The 18032-nt window shown below is 42.3% G+C and overlaps 1 protein-coding gene across 7 annotated transcripts in view; it reads right to left on the reverse strand.

The window, feature by feature from the left end:
* Positions 1-18032, reverse strand: part of PAK3 (p21 (RAC1) activated kinase 3) — a 284659-nt gene that overhangs the window by 100472 nt on the left and 166155 nt on the right. The window contains exons 1-3 of one of the 7 annotated variants that reach the window (XM_066249392.1): positions 16875-16972; positions 15907-15972; positions 15679-15788 (exon numbers count right to left, since the gene is read on the reverse strand). The exons of 2 other annotated variants lie outside the window; for them this stretch is intronic. The gene's annotated coding sequence lies outside the window, so the exon portion shown is untranslated. Of the gene's footprint in view, positions 1-10069; positions 10120-15678; positions 15789-15906; positions 15973-16666; positions 16740-16874; positions 16973-18032 lie in introns of those variants that run through there. 4 more of the 7 variants (XM_066249393.1, XM_066249395.1, XM_066249396.1 and 1 more) reach the window with 4 other exon arrangements.

Consider the following 18032-nt stretch of genomic DNA (forward strand, 5'->3'; position numbering starts at 1 on the left):
TTGATTTTTAGTTAGTAGGTCTCTTATAAACCCAAAATAATTGTCTCTAACAAAAGAAGAATGGCTAATTACAGCTCCACTTTTGGCTTATTCTGGGATCTTAAGGAAATCATTAAATCTTCATAAATTCATTCATTCAACACTTACAAAGTGTCTAGTATGTTCCCAGAAAGACAGAGGATGCTTTGGAAGGACAGCAGAAGACAATTAATGCTGCCCAAAGGAGTCAGAGAATATAGCACTTGAACAGAGTATTGGAAGATGAGTAGACGTTTACCAGGTTCTAGGGTGGGAGATAACAAGGTACAGTTCCTGTCATTGAAGAGATTTAAAATGTAATGAATTTTGCCCATGACAGCTCAGTGCACAGATGACAATATGTTGCTATTGAAACACAGAGAAAATGGGCCTCCTAACAGCCTAAAGAAGGATACTTCACAGAGGAAGTACACTGAAGTTAAAATAGGAAGAACAAGTAAGCAAACCATGGGCACAAGGAACAACAGTTGTAAAGGCCTAAAGAAGATTAGACACAATGTAGTGTATAAAAAGGAACTGCATGAAACTTGGTGTGATTACAGTCATCCTCATCATATTGCAGTTCACTTTTCTCGGTCTCCCTGTATTGCAGATTTTTAAATTGTATACATCTACCATATTTCCTCATGTATAAAATGCTCCCATGTATAAGACACACTTTAATTTTGGGGCCAGAATTTTGAAAAAAAGAAAGTATTACATAAAGTTATTGAACTCAAGTTTTATTTATCATAAAATTCATACAACTCCTCATCACTGTCACAACTCCCGCCCGTTAGCTTGTCCTCATCTGTGTCTGATGATGAATCACTGTCTTCAACGAGTACAAAAACAAGTGTGAAAAAGCAGGAAATGCAAGTTAAAAAAATTTACAACCGCTGTATAAGATGCACTCGGTTTTTAGACCCCAGAATTTTCGGAAAATGGTGCGTCTTATACATGGGGGAATATGGTAATTTTGTATAGTGGATTTTTTGCTATAGCGCAGCATTTTGCAGTATATAGATATTTTTATATATTTATTATTTTAATTATTTTTGCGGTAAAATAAGCATTTTCTAGCCAGAAAAATTGAAAACAATATAAAACCTATACAAATATTAATTAAAACGTATTAGTATTTACTGGTGAGTACTCACATAGAATTTTATTTGTTGTTAAAATTACATAGGTTTAAGAGTGTAGAAAGTGTTTAAGAGCATAGGAAGTGCTTATAAGAGTGTGGGGAAGGTTAATAAGAGTGTGGGAAAGGTTTATAAGAGTGTTGGGAAGATTTATAAAGCCTTAAAAATATATAAATAATAAAATAAATATAAGGTCACTACTTTGCAGATTTTTGCCTATTGCGGGTGGTTCTGGAACCTAATCACTGTGATAGATGAGGGACCACTGTATAGCAAAGAGAAGAGATGGCAATAATATAAGATCAGTAGAGACAAAATTAAGAAGGGTTTTGTATGACTTTTCTGGGTGTTTAAACTCTTCTTATCTAGATGAAAAAGTTTCAGGCAGTGGAACGGCAAGATTAGCTTTGTATTTCAGAACTATTACTCAGGTGACAATGTGACAGATGTCTAAGGTTGAAGACTTGGGAAACCTTTCCTTCACTGAGTGGGATATTCCAGGTAGCGACATGAAAATAATTTTGAAAAGAAACAACACTGAGAAAATGAACCAGGGGAGAAGAAACACAGAATTATGAAAATAGAAAGACAGGAAAAGGTAGATTTCAAGAAGGGCCTCTAGTTTGGACATTGGTCAAAGATGGCAGGGATGCTAGGCCTTGTGGGATAAGCTGATCTCAAGACTCTAAATGGAAATCTAGGTAGAAATATATTTTTATCATATAAGACGAGAAGACTTTGGTAAGCCTAAAGGTGCTTTTTTCTTTCTTTCTTAAGTCTTTAGTTTTCTAGCTTTTTTGAAATATAATTGACAAATAAAAATTATATATATTTAAAGTGTACAATTTGATGGTTTGATATACATATATATTGTGAAATAATTTCTATAATCAAGTTAATTTATACATCCATCACTTCATATGGTAACTTTTTTTTTTTTTGGTACAGTGAGAACAGTTAAGATCTACTCTCTTAGCAAATTTTAATTATACAATACAGTATTATTAACTATAGTCACCTAGCTGCACATTATATACCCAGGATAGACTTTAGTTTTTGTTTGGGTCCACAGAGAACAATGCCTCAGTTTCTGTTATTTTATTTTATTTTTATTTTTTTGTATTTTTCTGAAGCTGGAAACGGGGAGAGACAGTCAGACAGACTCCCGCATGCGCCCGACTGGGATCCACCCGGCATGCCCACCAGGGGCGAAGCTCTGCCCACCAGGGGGCGATGCTCTGCCCCTCCGGGGCGTCACTCTGCCGAGACCAGAGCCACTCTAGTGCCTGGGGCAGAGGCCAAGGAGCCATCCCCAGCGCCCGGGCCATCTTTGCTCCAATGGAGCCTTGGCTGCGGGAGGGGATGAGAGAGACAGAGAGGAAGGAGGGGGGTGGAGAAGCAAATGGGCGCCTCTCCTATGTGTCCTGGCTGGGAATCGAACCCGGGTCCCCCACACGCCAGGCCGACGCTCTACCGCTGAGCCAACCGGCCAGGGCCAGTTTCTGTTTTTTTAAATGACTATAAACAGGCAATGAAGCTGATGCAACAATAACAATATTTTTTTTATTATTATTATTCATTTTAGAGAGGAGAGAGAAAGACAGAGAGGGAGAGAGAGAGAAGGTGAGGAGGAGCTGGAAGCATCAACTCCCATATGTGCCTTGACCAGGCAAGCCCAGGGTTTCAAACTTGCGACCTCAGCATTTCCAGGTCGACGCTTTATCCACTGCGCCACCACAGGTCAGAACAATAACAATATGATTATGTTGGAGGCCCCTTGTATTAGCAGTCATTGGGTCACCAATAATAACCATAGTCCCAAGAGTATAGTAAAAGCACATAATTCTGGTTTTGGGTAATAGAACAGCACTTTTGAATTTTACAGAAAATTTATAGATTCTAACAACAAAAATAAAAATTCCACAACGACTAAATAACTGCAAAAATGTAAATTTTGTATAAATCAATATACAAATAAGAAAGATCAAACACAATGACACATTTGATATCAGTAAATTTAAACTACAAGTATCTGGTGGGAAGCAAAATAAATATGTATTTAAGCATCTTGTTTTTGAGAGGTATAAACTACATAGCAAGTAATAAAAAGTCGAAGAAAATGTCAATTTACATGTGGTGGAAAAATATCTCTCCAGCCAAATCAATTCCTCTCGATAGAGACAGCAGGATTAAGAAAGAAAATACAAATTTAGTAGCAGCAGTTCCACTGTGTTTATCTGTCATTATGTCATCAACTTAGAGATCATCAGCATGAGAGTAAAGTGCAGCTGGACAGTTTAATATCTTCATCCGTGTGTCTAACTTTCCTTTGAGCCATTTTATAATGCATGTGCAGACTCTTAACGTTTGGTATTAATCTAGCAGCCTGAACAGGACCACAGATCATGCCTCGATGTTTGGTGGTAAAGGGTACTTCTACCTCTACCAGAGTCAGGAGTCTCTTCTATTCCCCATCTCCCAAATTTCTGTGCCAGTAAATGAAGATAATAACAGGGAGGGCTTCACTACTTCAAGGGGAACTAGAAGAGATGTTTAAATTAACAAGAAATGTTGCTGCAATGGTTAGAGAAACATGTCCTAAAATGACAGAAATTGAGGAAACTCCAGTGATTAATTCTGTTTTTTTGTTTGTTTGGTTCTTTTTGTTTTTTGTGGGGTTTTGTTTGTCTGTTTGTTTTTTGTTTGCTTTGCTGGGAATGAGCACTGACTCCTAGCTTTTGAATAAGCAGAAATAAAGACTTAAAGGAAAGCAGGCAACAACTGTTATGGAAATTGGGTCTTCAGTTGTATAGAACTATAATGTTCCTCTGTTGTAAGGTTCTGTCTGTTTGAAGATACCTACCTCAAGGGGCTGTAGCAGGACACTACTAAGATCTCTAATTTGTAGAACACTTACTATAGGCCAGACATTGTGTTGAATGCTTTCATAGACTATCTCATTTCATCCTTATTACAACACAATGATGTAGATGTTATTAGTGTCACACCCATTTTACATATGATGAAACTGAGGAATAAGGAGGATAAGTAATTGACTCAAAGTTTTACACAGCTAAGAAGAAGTGGTCAAACTGGGATTTAAATGCTTGTCTACTGACTCCAGAGAAGGTGCTCTTAATGTCTCTATCATATTGGATGAATGGGTTATTAAATGTTTTGAAAAGTATAAAATATCATATAAATACAAAGGGGTAGGTTTCCTCACTTAACTCTTTTCACTGCGTTTAAATGAACTCAGGCAGGTACATTTTTCCCTTCCTAAAATTCAGCCAGTCCTGTAAATTATTTAAGTTACTTTTGGTGAATCTCAGTATATTGACAGAAACTATCAAATATAAATTGGCTTTATTCTCTGAAACTGTCTCCTGGTGGAGGTGGTACAAAATTTCCATCCAGTTCCATAGCTCATTTTTCTTCCTCTCCCTTAGACCCAGTAACAAAGGACTCTTACACAATCTTCTAGAAAGATGGCACAGTCCTGTGCTTAGCAAGATGTCTACAATGAGATTTGCTTTGAGAAGTTATTTCCTTAACCTGTTATTCTCAACTATTCATGGATCCTCAGGGCTTTGGAGCCTGAAGACCACTGAATTACATGATAAAGATTCTTCTAATTCCAAACTTCAAGACTGTTGCCTTGTTCTACTGTTTTGTGGCAACTTTATCTTTCTTACTCAAAGTAACTCAAGAGCAGAACCTTTTCTCTCACCAATCTGAATCTCCTCTGGGCCAACACTATGTAAGGCCTATTTAAGATCCTCCATCTAAGCTGGCAATGCCCTTGAAATTCTGAGACTGAGGAAGAGAGACTTAGGATTTTCCCTGGGAACATGTTGCTGTTGCACACCACTTTCAGTTTCTTCACTGAGTTTTTACAAGTAGCTGCTCTGGTCTTGACATTGTAATAGGCACTGGAAATCTCAAATAAGTATGATGATGTGGTCTTAGCTATCAGAGAAGTTTTCAATCTAATGGTGGGTGTTAGGGATGGTGGGTGGTATTCCAGAGTATAGGAATACCTCCCCATGGTGTGCTAAATGGCAACTTAGTCATATTTTGCACTCAATTTTATACCAGAGAGAATCCAGTGGGGGAAGCCATGGGCTAGTGAGGTTACTACAAGGTGTTTTCATGTTTCCAAATCTGCAGTAGGGAACTGGGACAGCACATGGCTCTTGTACCAGGCTTTAGGTCTACTGGTTCACTTCCAGGTTTTGTACTTCTTTTTATCCTTTTACAGGGAAATCTACAGTCTGTCTGGAGTGCAAAGAATTTTTTTAGCTTATCTTTATCCACACCTACTGAGAAATTTTCACTGTTAACTCGCTAGTAACAGCTGTTGAAGTTCCAGTGGGTTCTACGGATGCACATGCCCACTCAACAGAATAAAAATAGGACTTATTTTATCATCCTGTTACTCATTAGTCTTTCCCTTTCTTGAATACCATGCCTCTATGTTAAAGGGGTAAAAGTAGACTTGGCTAGATTGGAGATGCCTATTTGGAGTAGGATTGCCCATTTCATGTGTCTGATCCACAGGTAATTCTTGACATAAGTATAAAATTGAAGACACACACTTTAGCATAGGAAAACATCGGGTATATAAAGGAACACATACTTCACCTCCTCCTCCCCTTGGACGAGAGATGAGGTAGCAACTTTAGCCATAAACTCCTAGAAATAAAAATAAACCATCTAAATTCCAAACTCTTTTAGAAAGGACTGGGTAAGGTCCTGTCTATTAGAGATGATTTCTGTAAAAGGAAACTGACAAAAGGATATCAAATTCGATGTGTGCATCTGAGGTTTTTTTCTCTTTTTAATCCTGGACATAAATTCCACTCCTTTCTACTCTGGAAAGATCTAGTCCCCATTAACACCTTGGTTGAGACTAACAGCATTTGACCACAGGTTGTTGGGAAATGTTTAGCAGGGGAGAAAAGAGTACTAGAGGTAAGTAGGAAAAAAAGAGTGACAACTATAAACTATTACCAGTAATTGGTTATGTTAACAATGTGTCTGTGAGTGAAAAAGTGTGTGAATGTGGCAGTATCAGTTTGGGGGGCATGTATAAGAGTTTGGCAAAATATATATGGGCATGTGCATGACAGTGTGAATCTATGTGAGTAGATGTGGGTCAATGGGATCACCTCAGTGAGGGGGTGTAGGTTAGTGTCAATGTGAGTACGTTGTCAGTATCAATGTGTCCATCTGAGAGTCCAGGTAAGACTAAATGGAAGTTCAGAAAAATGAGTAAAGTGAGAGTCAGTGGTTTATGCATCAGTGACTGTGTGGGAATATGGGTCAGTGTGAGCAAGTGTATCAGTGTAAGGAGGATGTGACAGGATGACTGTGAGTCAGAATGGGGGTCAGTCTGTGTAGAATCAGTCACTACCTCTGTGTTACTGCATGTATGTATTTTTGTATATTGACTACAACAGTGTGAATTCTGTAGGTTGGTCTGGTGTGTGCCAAGGTAAATGCAATCAGTGACTAATCGTGTCACTACATGTGTAGTGGTATAAATGTGTATGGCAATGTGAGTGAGGGTGTGTCATTGTGAGGGCATCTATAAGAAGGTGAGTGTGTGGAAAGTGTGATGGTATCAGTGTAACTATGTATGATATATGAATTGGAGTTGGTGCATGAGAGAGTATACATTGTATGGGCATGAGGGTCAGAGAGTATGACTGTGTATCCACAGGGATGTGTAGAAGCATATGCTTTTGAGTGTGCTGTTGTGAATATGTGAAAATGTGAGAATGTAAGTATGTAAGCCTGGGTATGTAGTGTGATTGTGTTAATGTGGGTTTTTGTGAGTACTGAATGTGAGTGAGCGTATGTCTGTGTTAGTATATGTCAAGGTGACTATACTTGTGTGTGTGATTATATATGAGTGTGAGAGTATGGTAACATGTATCAGTGAAAATGGTTTAGTTTATGAAAGTGAGTGTGTTTGTGATTATATTTGATGAGTTTGGTAAAGAGTGCAATTATGTCTTAATGAGAAGGAGACTATGAGTGTGAATACTATAAAATAAGTGTATTTTCATGTGTAAGTGTGATTATGTGTGAATATGACAGGATAGGGAGACTGTGTCAGTACTGAGTATATAAGAGCATGTAATTCTTAATGTAAGAATGCTAGAAAGTATAAAGGTTTAAGTGAGTGAAGTTGTGTTTATGGTGTGAGCATGTATAAATGTGAACATGAGCATGCATATATATGCATGTATCTGTGATGATTTATGAGTTGTGTCTATGTATGAATGAGAGGAGGATATAGTGATAGTGCAAATGTGCTGAAATGAATAAAATTAAATGTGTGTATATCTATGAGAAAAAAGCAGAGGAAAATCAATATGTGTTTGTGCATACAGTGTGTGTAATTGTATAGAATTTGAGGGTTAAGGGTGATTCTATCTGTTTGGATGGGAGTGTGAAAGTGTGACTTGTGACTATGTCAGAATATAAGAAAACAATAAGGTTTGAGTAGGTGAGAACATTAGAGTAGGTTGTATGGCAAGTGTCAGTGTGTATCAGTATGAAAATATGAATGTATAAATGTATGCATCAGTGTGTGGTATTAAGAAAGTGCCTGTATAACAGTGATCATCACTATGAATGTGTCCCATGTGAAAAGTGAGTAAATCAAGTAAATATGATTGTGTGAATGTACACATATGACAGTGTCTTTGTGAGAGTTTATATGAGCACTGAATGGTGTCAAAATAATTTGAGATTCTGAGAAATTCTCCAGGAATTATCTCCTCCCAAGTCACACTTGTCTAGTTACAAGCAAGTTACTTAGTACCTCTAAACTTCTATCTTCTCATGGGTAAAACAGTGATAATAATAATAGCCATCTTGAGATAGTATTACTTTTATAATCAGAAACAAATATAGTAACTATTAGAAAAAACATACCTACTTTGCAGAGTTACTGTAGAATCAAATTATCTCATGCAAGCAAAGTGCCTATTATAGTGCTGGCAACAGTAGCTACTCAATAAATACAAGTTATTATTGCAGCTGTCATAGAACACCCAGGAGAGAGCCAAGGGTTTGCTTCTTATTTTAACCAGTTCTAGTTACCTTCTGTTGTTCAAGGTCTATAGAGGATCCCCTACCAGAACATCTCTAGAAAGTCGAATACATCAGTATCAGCAAGGCTGTAATTTCATACCTTTAATTTCACGACTGAAACTCTGGAGCTTCCCCCTCATGAGAAGGCATCACATAAACACCTGTCACTGAGCCAGTTTTCCTTTGTCCTGTAGGCCCAGAACAGGCTTAGTGTGAGAGGGAACTGTATTGCATAGTCTTTGATAATATTCTGTTCAGTATGTTTTTCTCTTGGGTTATTTCTCTTTGTTTGTTTTTGACTTGGGCAATATAAGAGATGCTTAAGTAACTGACAAACAGACAGATAGAAGGCCATACAGAGAGACAGAGGTATGGAAAGATACAAACAGGTGGCTGGACTGCAGTGTATAGCAAAGGAAGGCCATATGGTGAAGACAAAAGAGAAAGCTATAACAGCTGCCTGACAGGCAAAGAGACAGAAAGATGATAAGAGATTCAGGCCAAAAAACCCAAAAGAAGTAGAAAGGAAGAGAGAAAGGCCCAAACTGAAAAGTTGCTGGGGAGCAATTAGACACTTGTGAGAGAGACTAGAGACCTGTGAGTTCTAGTCCTTATTCCTGAAGAGTTTACAGTCCAGTTTATCTACCAAGGTGAATACTGCAAACTCCAAATTATTTCAGGCAGTGGCAATACAAGAGCTACATCACATGCTAGACTCAACTGTTGTTGGGGAGATGGGAAAGATCCCTGGTTGGGTAGGAAGGTAAAGAGAAGGTACTAGAAGGTTTAAGTAAGAAGCTGGGATGGATTGAGTTGAGGGTTACACTTTATTTTTCTGTTTAGATTTTATTCCTTTATTTTTAGAGAGAGGAGAGAGGAGAAAGAGAGAGAAAGGGGAGAGGAGCAGAAAGCATCAACTGCTATATGTGTCTTGACCAGGCAAGCCTGGGATTTTGAACCGGTGACCTCAGAGTTCCAAGTTGACTCTATCCACTGCGCCACCACAGGTCAGGCAAGGGTTACACTTTAAATAGGCAGGTAAAATTAAGATTTTGAAGTAGTAGAATTTATAGAAACTGATTGGCGAATTTGTGGCATGTGGCTGAAATGCCCCTTCAGAATCAGGAAAGCAGGAGGAAAAGAAATGACAGCTTGATGGGAAGCAGTTCTGTGTTACATTAAAGCTCTTAGATGGAGCTTGACATTAGCAAAGCACTTGGCAGTGACAGTGAGTTTATTTCTCCTATTCCTGCTTGGATGTAGGTCAAGGCTGTCATTCCCATATTAAAGATGAGGAAACCAAGAAACCAAGCACAGCTGTACTGGGCACAATTCTCCAGAAGGAAGGGGTCATGTTTTGGGGCCTGGTTGGTGAGGCTTAGTATTATGTTTTGTGACAGAGACAGAGAGAGAGAGATACAGATAGGGACAGACACACAGGAAGGGAGAGAGATGAGAAACATCAATTTTTCGTTGTGGCTCCCTAGTTGTTCATTGATTGTTTTCTCATATGTGCCTTGACCAGGGGGGCTACAGCAGACGGCCTGACCCCTAGCTCAAGCCAGCGACCTTGGGCGCAAGCTGGTGAGCCTTGCTCAAACCAGATGATCTTGAGCTCAAGCTGGTGACCTCAGGGTCTCAAACTTGGGTCCTCCACGTCCCAGTCCAATGCTTTATCCACTGCACCACCACCTGGTCAGGCGAGGCTTAGCCTTTAAAATTGGGAGCTCTTGTAAAAAGGCAGCATTTCCCTGGACTTAAGAAATCCTTAACTCCCTGTCTTGGAATCCATTACTCACCTCATACCATCGCTGCAGGATCTCAGCATGGATGGGCTTTGCCCATGAGAAGGGGCCAGGCTAATTTCAGGTCTGATGAGCTTAGTGCTGGGTACACAAGCTGCTACAAGAGGCAAGGACTCAGCTTTTCTTTCCTGGGGACAACCTGCCAAAAGAAGCATTGTGGAGGAACGGGAACCTCTTTCCCCACTTGCTACTATTCCTTCATTCAATCTCCTTAACATCACACATACAATATATTAAAATTCAGAAAATTCCTTCAATAGGCACAGGATAAGAGAAGTATAAAAAAATATTATTATATAGGAGTCCAGGATGGGCTCTGAACTGGGAGTTTCAAGTAGAGAATGCTGTCATTTTACCACTCTGGATCAGTTTTCTACCATGTGAAAAAGACTTGTCCTAGTCAACTTAAACAATCATTGGGAGGACTAAATCAAACATGACAAATGTGAAATATTTGCATATTTACTGGAGGTGGTATAGTCCATAATACTGTAGAAAAAATGAAAGATGGCAAATGCAGGTTGGCTGTAAGGATACCTAAGCTTCCAGGAGACCTGTCACTGCTATTCATCCCTAAGTTCCAAGTATCCACCTCTATTTCCATTTTCCTTCTTAACAATCTCCTTCACTAGGGCAGGAAACACTTTTAAGTTCCCTATATCATCTCACTGCTGCTAAGGGCCTCAGCCTCTGATCCTAACTAGAAATTCTTTCTGCCTTCCCCCAATCTTCACCACAGGGATGTCTTTCACATCTTTCCAAGATTTTATAGGGTGAATATATAGTGGGATTTTTTTTTCTGAAGCTGGAAAAGGGGACACAGTCAGACAGACTCCTGCATGCACCTGACCGGGATCCACCCGGCATGCCCACCAGGGGGCGATGCTCTGCCCATCCGGGGTATTGCTCTGTTGTGACCAGAGCCATTCTAGCGCCTGGGGCAGAGGCCAAGGAGCCATCCCCAGCACCCGGGTCTTTTTGCTCCAATGGAGCCTCGGCTGCGGGAGGGGAAGAGAGAGACAGAGAGGAAGGAAGGGGGGTGGAGAAGCAGATGGGCGCTTCTCCTGTGTGCCCTGGCCGGGAATCGAACCCGGGACTTCTGCACGCCAGGCCGATGCTCTACCACTGAGCCAACCAGCCAGGGCCATATAGTGGGATTTTAATTTAAATTTTATTATTTTGTGTGTGTGTGTGTGTGTGTGTGTGTGTGTGTGTGTGTAGCAATTTACCTTATCTTCCTCAGAGAGATTTTCAAGTCCAACATGAAGGAGGTAGAGTCTATTTAACAACCCCCTTTTCTGCCTTTCTCCACATTCACTTGAGCCTCTCAAGGGTTTAGCACTCTTAAGGAGGAGACCAAACTTCCTTTGACAGGACTCCAATCTCTGCCATTGTTCCTACTCTGCCCCACCTTTCCCTCCATTGTGTTTGTCTTCAGAGAAAAGCAACACCTATATCTAATTCCCAATAAAGCTGGATCCAGGTTAGTACACATGCCATTAGAGGACATCAGAATATACAGGGCCCTAAGTTAAAGTTAGGGACTTGGGGAGGGCAGATGCATACATAAATGGATGGATGGATGGATGGATGGATGGATGGATGGATGGATGGACGGGTGGATGGATGGATGGATATCTAAAGGCGGAGAGAACAAAATTAGAGTCTCAAGGAGGCAAGAAAAGACTCATGATTCCCAATACCACCTACTTGAATAAAAAGACCAAACCATACTTGCTCTTGGCAAGACTCTAGAACATATCTGTTCTCCAGAGGCCCTGGCATTTCCTCTGTGCTGCCCACATACACACTCCAAAGTGCCTTTCCAAATTCCACCTACTTGTGGTTGAACAGTGTGCTTACAGCCTCCCCCACTGCATGAGCTCATTCTTCAAGGGGATGGGAGGTAGAAGGGTAAGGGCTGCCAAAGCTTCAGAGAAGGGTAGGGCTCAAAGTGGGCTCAATAAACAAACAAACAAAAACCCTTGTTTATTCTCAGGGCTGAATGCTAGTACCAGGTAGGCAGCATGTATTCATGGGGATAGGAAACAGTGCTAGAAGACCCAGAGGAAAGGGGAATGCATTAGCTTGCACTAACTGAGCACCTCTAGGTTTGTGCACAAGATCCAGAGCTTTCCTTAGGCCTGAGTCAACTCCCCTCATTTGCTTTAACTCCATGCAGCCTGCCTCAAACCCACCAGTTGCACAGCTGGAGCCAGTGCAGATGCAGATGACAGGACACAATACTCCACCTGGGATCTACATTCCTCCTGTTGGCCTGTGAGTGTGTCTTGTGTGACAACATGGTGAGTGGTGTATATCTGTGCTGCTTCCTGTGCGACGTTGTTATTGGGTGCTTTGTGTTCCTATACCAGTGTGGGTATGTGCTGAATCATATCTATACCATGTTATGTGTATAAGTCTGTATTATGTTGGGTATGTGTGCAGATATGCTTAGATGATGATCATATTTTGTACGTGGTCTGGGTCTGTACTGTGTCATTTGTATATTGCATTTATTCTATGTTGTGTGTGTACCATGTGGCTAATCCATATCATGTGTTATATGCCTATGCCACATTGTGTGTCTGTATCATGTTGTGTGTCTATACTGTCTTGTATATGTACCTGTGGCTCAGCCTACTCCTGAAGGCTGAGGTACGGATCAGTGCATGCATCTTGTGCCTACTAGCACCTAAGCCTTGCTGCATTCCAGCTTCGTGCCAGCATGTTTGAGTGGGTACTAGGGCTGCCACCTAGTTAGGAGTGTAGTGAGGAAAGCTGCAGACCACAACTCTTTACCACAGAGTCGTCCCATGGCAAGTGCCTGAACCAGCATTGAAGATAGCTGGAAAAGGAATTTTGGAGCCTTTTTCAGGCTCAAAGATGGAAACTGGGCACCGAGGGTGGGGGAGTTCTCTCAACTCTCAGTCCCATCTGTATATGAGAAGGGACTACAAGAAGCCACAGCTGTCTGAGTCTCTCCTGCAACCCTTCTCCACAGAGAGTGAGTTGCACTGGTAATGAAGCTGGGCTATAGGCTGGATACATGGGGAGCTCCGCTGAGGTCACTAGAGGGAGCGTTTGTGCTAATTGTTAGGAGTAGTCTCTTGAGGGTTGCAGAATTCCAAAAGTCCAGTAGCTCAGAGAGAGATAGGAGAGAAAGATAGGAGAGAAAGGATCCACACCCCAAGCCAGGCCCTTCATTTGCCCTTACTCCAAGCCTTTCTGTTGTGACACTCAGGGATTCAAGGTCAATAGTAAATCTTTGCACCTCTATTCCCCGGCATATAAATTATCCACAGAGCTTTTGGTGGGCTTTGCTATAGGGTATCTAGCAGATTTTCAACTTAGGCTTCTCTTCCCTATTGTTCTCAAGTCACATGAAATAAAATTATAGTCATACTATTGAAGAGATGAAATGTGTGTAGGGGTTGCAGGTTTGTTTTGTACTATCCCTCCCAAATGGAGAACATGCAAAAAGGAGTATGATTTAGCAGGGGTAAAGTTTGGGGGAGAGGGTTTTCCTTAGTGGGCCTCTTTATTACCAAAAACAAATGGATTTACTTCCTAAAATGTCACAATCATTTTAGAAAGCACCTGCTCCAAATCCCATCATTTGAAAGACGAGGAAACTGAGAACCAGAGAAGGGCAGAAACACTCGATCAGAATGCCTAGCTTCTGATTCCCAGGGTTCAGTCCACACCATATTCTGGTCCTCTAGTCCCTAAAAATTTTCCTTTTCCAAATCCAGCCCCCTCACACCTCACAGCAAAACCCGATCATCCACCTCCATTGTGTGGCCTTCAAATTTGTGCTAAGATCAGTCTCCTAGGTTTCTCTGTGGCCACATCTTTGGAATGATTTCCATTCTCCACCAGTACATTGTTCACCTCTTTCCAGTCTTCAAGATTCACCCTCTCATTTTGCTTCCCGTTGAAGATCTAGCTATAACTGTCAAGTTCTGCCCCTCATTATATCTCCTGGGTACAGTACAGACTGCCCCAACCTGCAACTAATTGACCGAATGTACAAAGCAGACATGGATCCACTGCATCGATTAACATTTCCAATTAAATCCCAGATTAGGCTGTGTGTATTAGTGACTCCAGTAATCACTGCATATGAAAATGCAAATGGCTTCCAAAGCAGCAGAGCTAAATAAGAGGTGACATCTTTCTGGGGGGGGAAATAGAAAGAGACTGTGAGACCTGCAGGGCTTACTTGGTTCTTTGGTACCGTTATATCAAATATTACATGTCTGGCTGTTGGATCCAAGACTAGGGCTTCACACTTGAAATAGAAGACTAAGACCCTGTGCTCCACTGCAGTCCTTTCCCGCCCCTGCTGGAGAAGCCACGTAGTGCAGATTTGGCAGGAGAGTCCACCCCAGGGCCTGCAGAGGAAACCACCTAGGTTCTGGCAGATGGAGAGGTAGGAGAAAAACAGGGCAACTGCACCTCTGATGCCTTAAAAGCTGCACTTACCTTCTAGGGTAGTTGTTTTCACTGTCACTCAGCTTGCATAGGGTCCCATGGACCCCTGCCTGGAATGAGGGCTTTATTTATTCAGTTAGTTTTTAGCCCAAGCAGATACCTCAATGCCTGGAGCAAGGGCCTGACGTATCCCCCATAAAAGGAGTCAGTCTTCCTGTCTCAACCAGATTCAAAGCTCCTCCTGTCCCCTTTGGGTCCCTGTCTTTCCTACTCCCTTCTCCTTACCCAGGAGGAAAGAGCTTGTTGTTGAGGCTGCCACTGATAGTGTTTCTTCTTCCCTTGACCAAAAGCAATTGGCTCCTGAAGGTGGGTTACATGGGAGGGAATGCTATCGATCCTCTAAATATCAAGAAAGGATCCCTTTAAACCTGGGCTGAACCACAGGTGCCTCAACCACCAAATTCCCAATTTCACCAGGGAAATCAGGGCCTTTGGATTCCTGCTAAGACATTTTTTCTTCTATCACTTTGTTCCTGGCTACTCCAGTTTACCCACCTACTCTGATTTTTAAATCTATTTTTCTTTTGTCATGGTTACTCTCTTCAGTGTCCAGTGGGGGCAGCACCTTCCCAACACTGAAGTTATTCCTAATTTCCCTCACCTGTCATGCCCACTGCTATCTCCCCAAAGACCTCAGCAAGCTTGTTTGTTCTGTATATCATTTCTACCTCCAATCAGAAAGTCTTCAACGTATGGGAATGGTCAGCTAGTCAGAATATAATCTGGGGTGGTGTGGACCTTTGCTTACACCTCTGTTACAACTGAACCTCCTTTTTCTGTTAGGTCTCTCCTAAAAGCCCCACTTTCCAGCTTGGACGGTCTGGTCCTTGACATCTCAAGGTCCCTCTGTCCTTGAGATTCTCAGCTTTTACTCAGCATACATCCCAGTCTCTTCTTATTTTGCCTCTTTCACGGAGAAGTGGAGTATGATAATTGTATACAGGCACAGGCTTACATAGTTGTCTCTCCAAGCCCTGGCCTATTACTCGTCGATTACCATATAAAGTTACTTTGCCCAAAGGTGCCCTGATTAGGGGCCTCAAGTACCAAATCACAGACCTGCCCAATTATAATTTTGCAAATGGTCCAGTGAAAACCGCACTGACCTTTATACCTCGATCATCTCAGAACAGGGTCACAGTGTTGTCACCAACAGGAATGGACCTCCTTCTGTTCCAACACCTCAGACAGCCATATAGTTGGCCTGGATTTGACTCTGCAAAACCATTGGGTGAGCAAGACTAACATGGCTAAAGGCTTCCCTGGTGAAAGCCATTTTTAAAAAATAGCAATGCAACCACCCCCTTCATGCTTCCCAAAGCCAAGCCACTCACCCTTCTCTCCTTTCCTTCCACCGATCATAGCCCAGAACTCTGAAATCCAGAGTCTGGCACTGGATTCTGGAAGGTGGGACCAAAAACAAAACAAAGAAAACCAAATGGGGCTTCTGGATCCTTTTCTCCTAGCACCACCCCTCCCGCCTCTTCTCCACTCCACCCCTCAACACCACCTAAGAAAGGAAATCCGCTGAGAACAAGAATCTAAAATGTTCAATGTGCCCAAAAGTCCAGCAGTAATCTTGACAAATCTGGCTTTAGTTCAAAAACTCAGGGCAATGCCACATTCAAGCTGAGGGGCTCCGGAAAGGGAGAGCCAATGGAACTAATGGCCCCCTTCCCCAAACAAAGACAAAAGCTACCTGAGGGAGCCCAGGCTTTTCAGGGACATTATTGCCTAATTCCAAACCCCACAGCGAAAGAAAGGAGTCCTCCTGCCGTTACCCTCCTCCCACCAAGAAGAGTAGAGGATAAAGAAAAATAATTGAAAGGGGGAAAACCCCGTAACTTTTCTTGTTTGCTCAGGTCGGGCTCTTCCCCCTCTTCCGGACTTGCAAAGGCCGCTGCCACACCCCCGCCCCCTCGCTGCAACAGGGACGGGTGGAGGGAACGGAACAGGTAGATGGCATAGGACTTAGAAGCTGACGTAGCTTTTGGGGCGGATTTTGACTCCAGCAGCCCTGGCCCCAGTATGCGATCTAGGGCTTGACTCAGCAAAGGGTCCCAAGCACCCTTGGAGGGGCCCTGACACACCCACTTGTCCGCGTTCCTGGCCCGGGATGGTGCAAACAGCACTCTAGGTCTCAGGGCTCCAGGGAAACCACGTTGGGGACTCGATGCTGGAACGCCGCAAGAGCGACAAGGAGATCTGAGAAAGCAGAAAATCTGCCCAGCCACCTAAAAGCAATGCCCACCCGCCACCCCCTCCCCTGAGCGAGTCAGGTGCCGTAAGTCGTGGGATTTACCTGCCACTGGTCCAGCAACCCTGTCAAGACCTTTCCTCTACCTGCGAGTGCTTGGGCTGGGGAGCCTCAGCCGGCCGGCTGTAGCCGCAGCCCCGGGCCCAGCCCGCTCCCCCCACCCCCCACCCCCCGATCTCTTCCCGGCCTCGCACACTTGCTTCAGGCAGGGAAAAGCTGCAGCCCCCTATGCAAGATCCCACACAGCCCGCCGCCGACAGCTGCCCGCCGCGGTTGAGCCCCGCTCCCAACCGCTCCCTAGCCCTTCTCTGCTATGACGTCACCTGGGCTCTGCGCAGTACAGAGGCCAATCAGAGGATGAGCATCAAACTAAAATCGCCCTGAGTGGGCTACTGGGGACCAATCTTTTGTTTCTAGGCAGGAAGCCCCTAGGAATGAAAGAAAAAAAGAATTGAAGGGGAAGGAAGAGGGAGAGTGAAAGGAAAATGAGATGGAAACTTCTCCACAGTAGGGGTTGTCAAGAGCAAGATCTGGCCATCAAGAAAGAGGCTCACCTGACTGTAGGAAGGAGAGGAGGTATTTCATTTCTCTTCCTTTACTGACCCTTACAGGAAGACTTGGACTCCAAATAAGTATTCAGGGGAGGAAATCTGCCCGAGCATTCTTTTGGAAAGAAAATGATTTGGATTTGGGACACCACCTGTCAGGCAAGCAGGTAACACTGATGGAGAGTCTCTGGAATACACACTAAATTCAGAGAGACATATATGCAACTGAGATTCAAAGAGATGACAACCTAGATAGAGAAACTACCTTTCTGCACATTAAATACACATTTTGAAACATCATTACATTCCCCTCCCAAAAAGAATAATTGACCTACTTCAAGTTAATATAGATAAATAAAGATATATAGGTATAAATACATTTAAATGTGACTCCTCTTAAAACCTTCCATGGCCTCTGTAGTCTTTAGGAAAGAATTTAAATTTTTGCTTGTATCCAAACCCTAAAATCTGACTCCAAAAAATAATATTTTGCTCTTCCAAAATCCATTCTCCGACCCTAGGATTTGGCTAGCGCATGTAAATTATCATATCCCAGTGAGGAGACATTAAACTGTCATGAAAAATAGCAAAGAATGCAAAATAATAATTTCATTCAAATTATAATCATGTAAAATACTCCTGCAAATAAAAATCA

The sequence above is a fragment of the Saccopteryx bilineata genome, chromosome X (genome assembly GCF_036850765.1).
Source record: "Saccopteryx bilineata isolate mSacBil1 chromosome X, mSacBil1_pri_phased_curated, whole genome shotgun sequence".
Classification (NCBI taxonomy): domain Eukaryota; kingdom Metazoa; phylum Chordata; class Mammalia; order Chiroptera; family Emballonuridae; genus Saccopteryx; species Saccopteryx bilineata.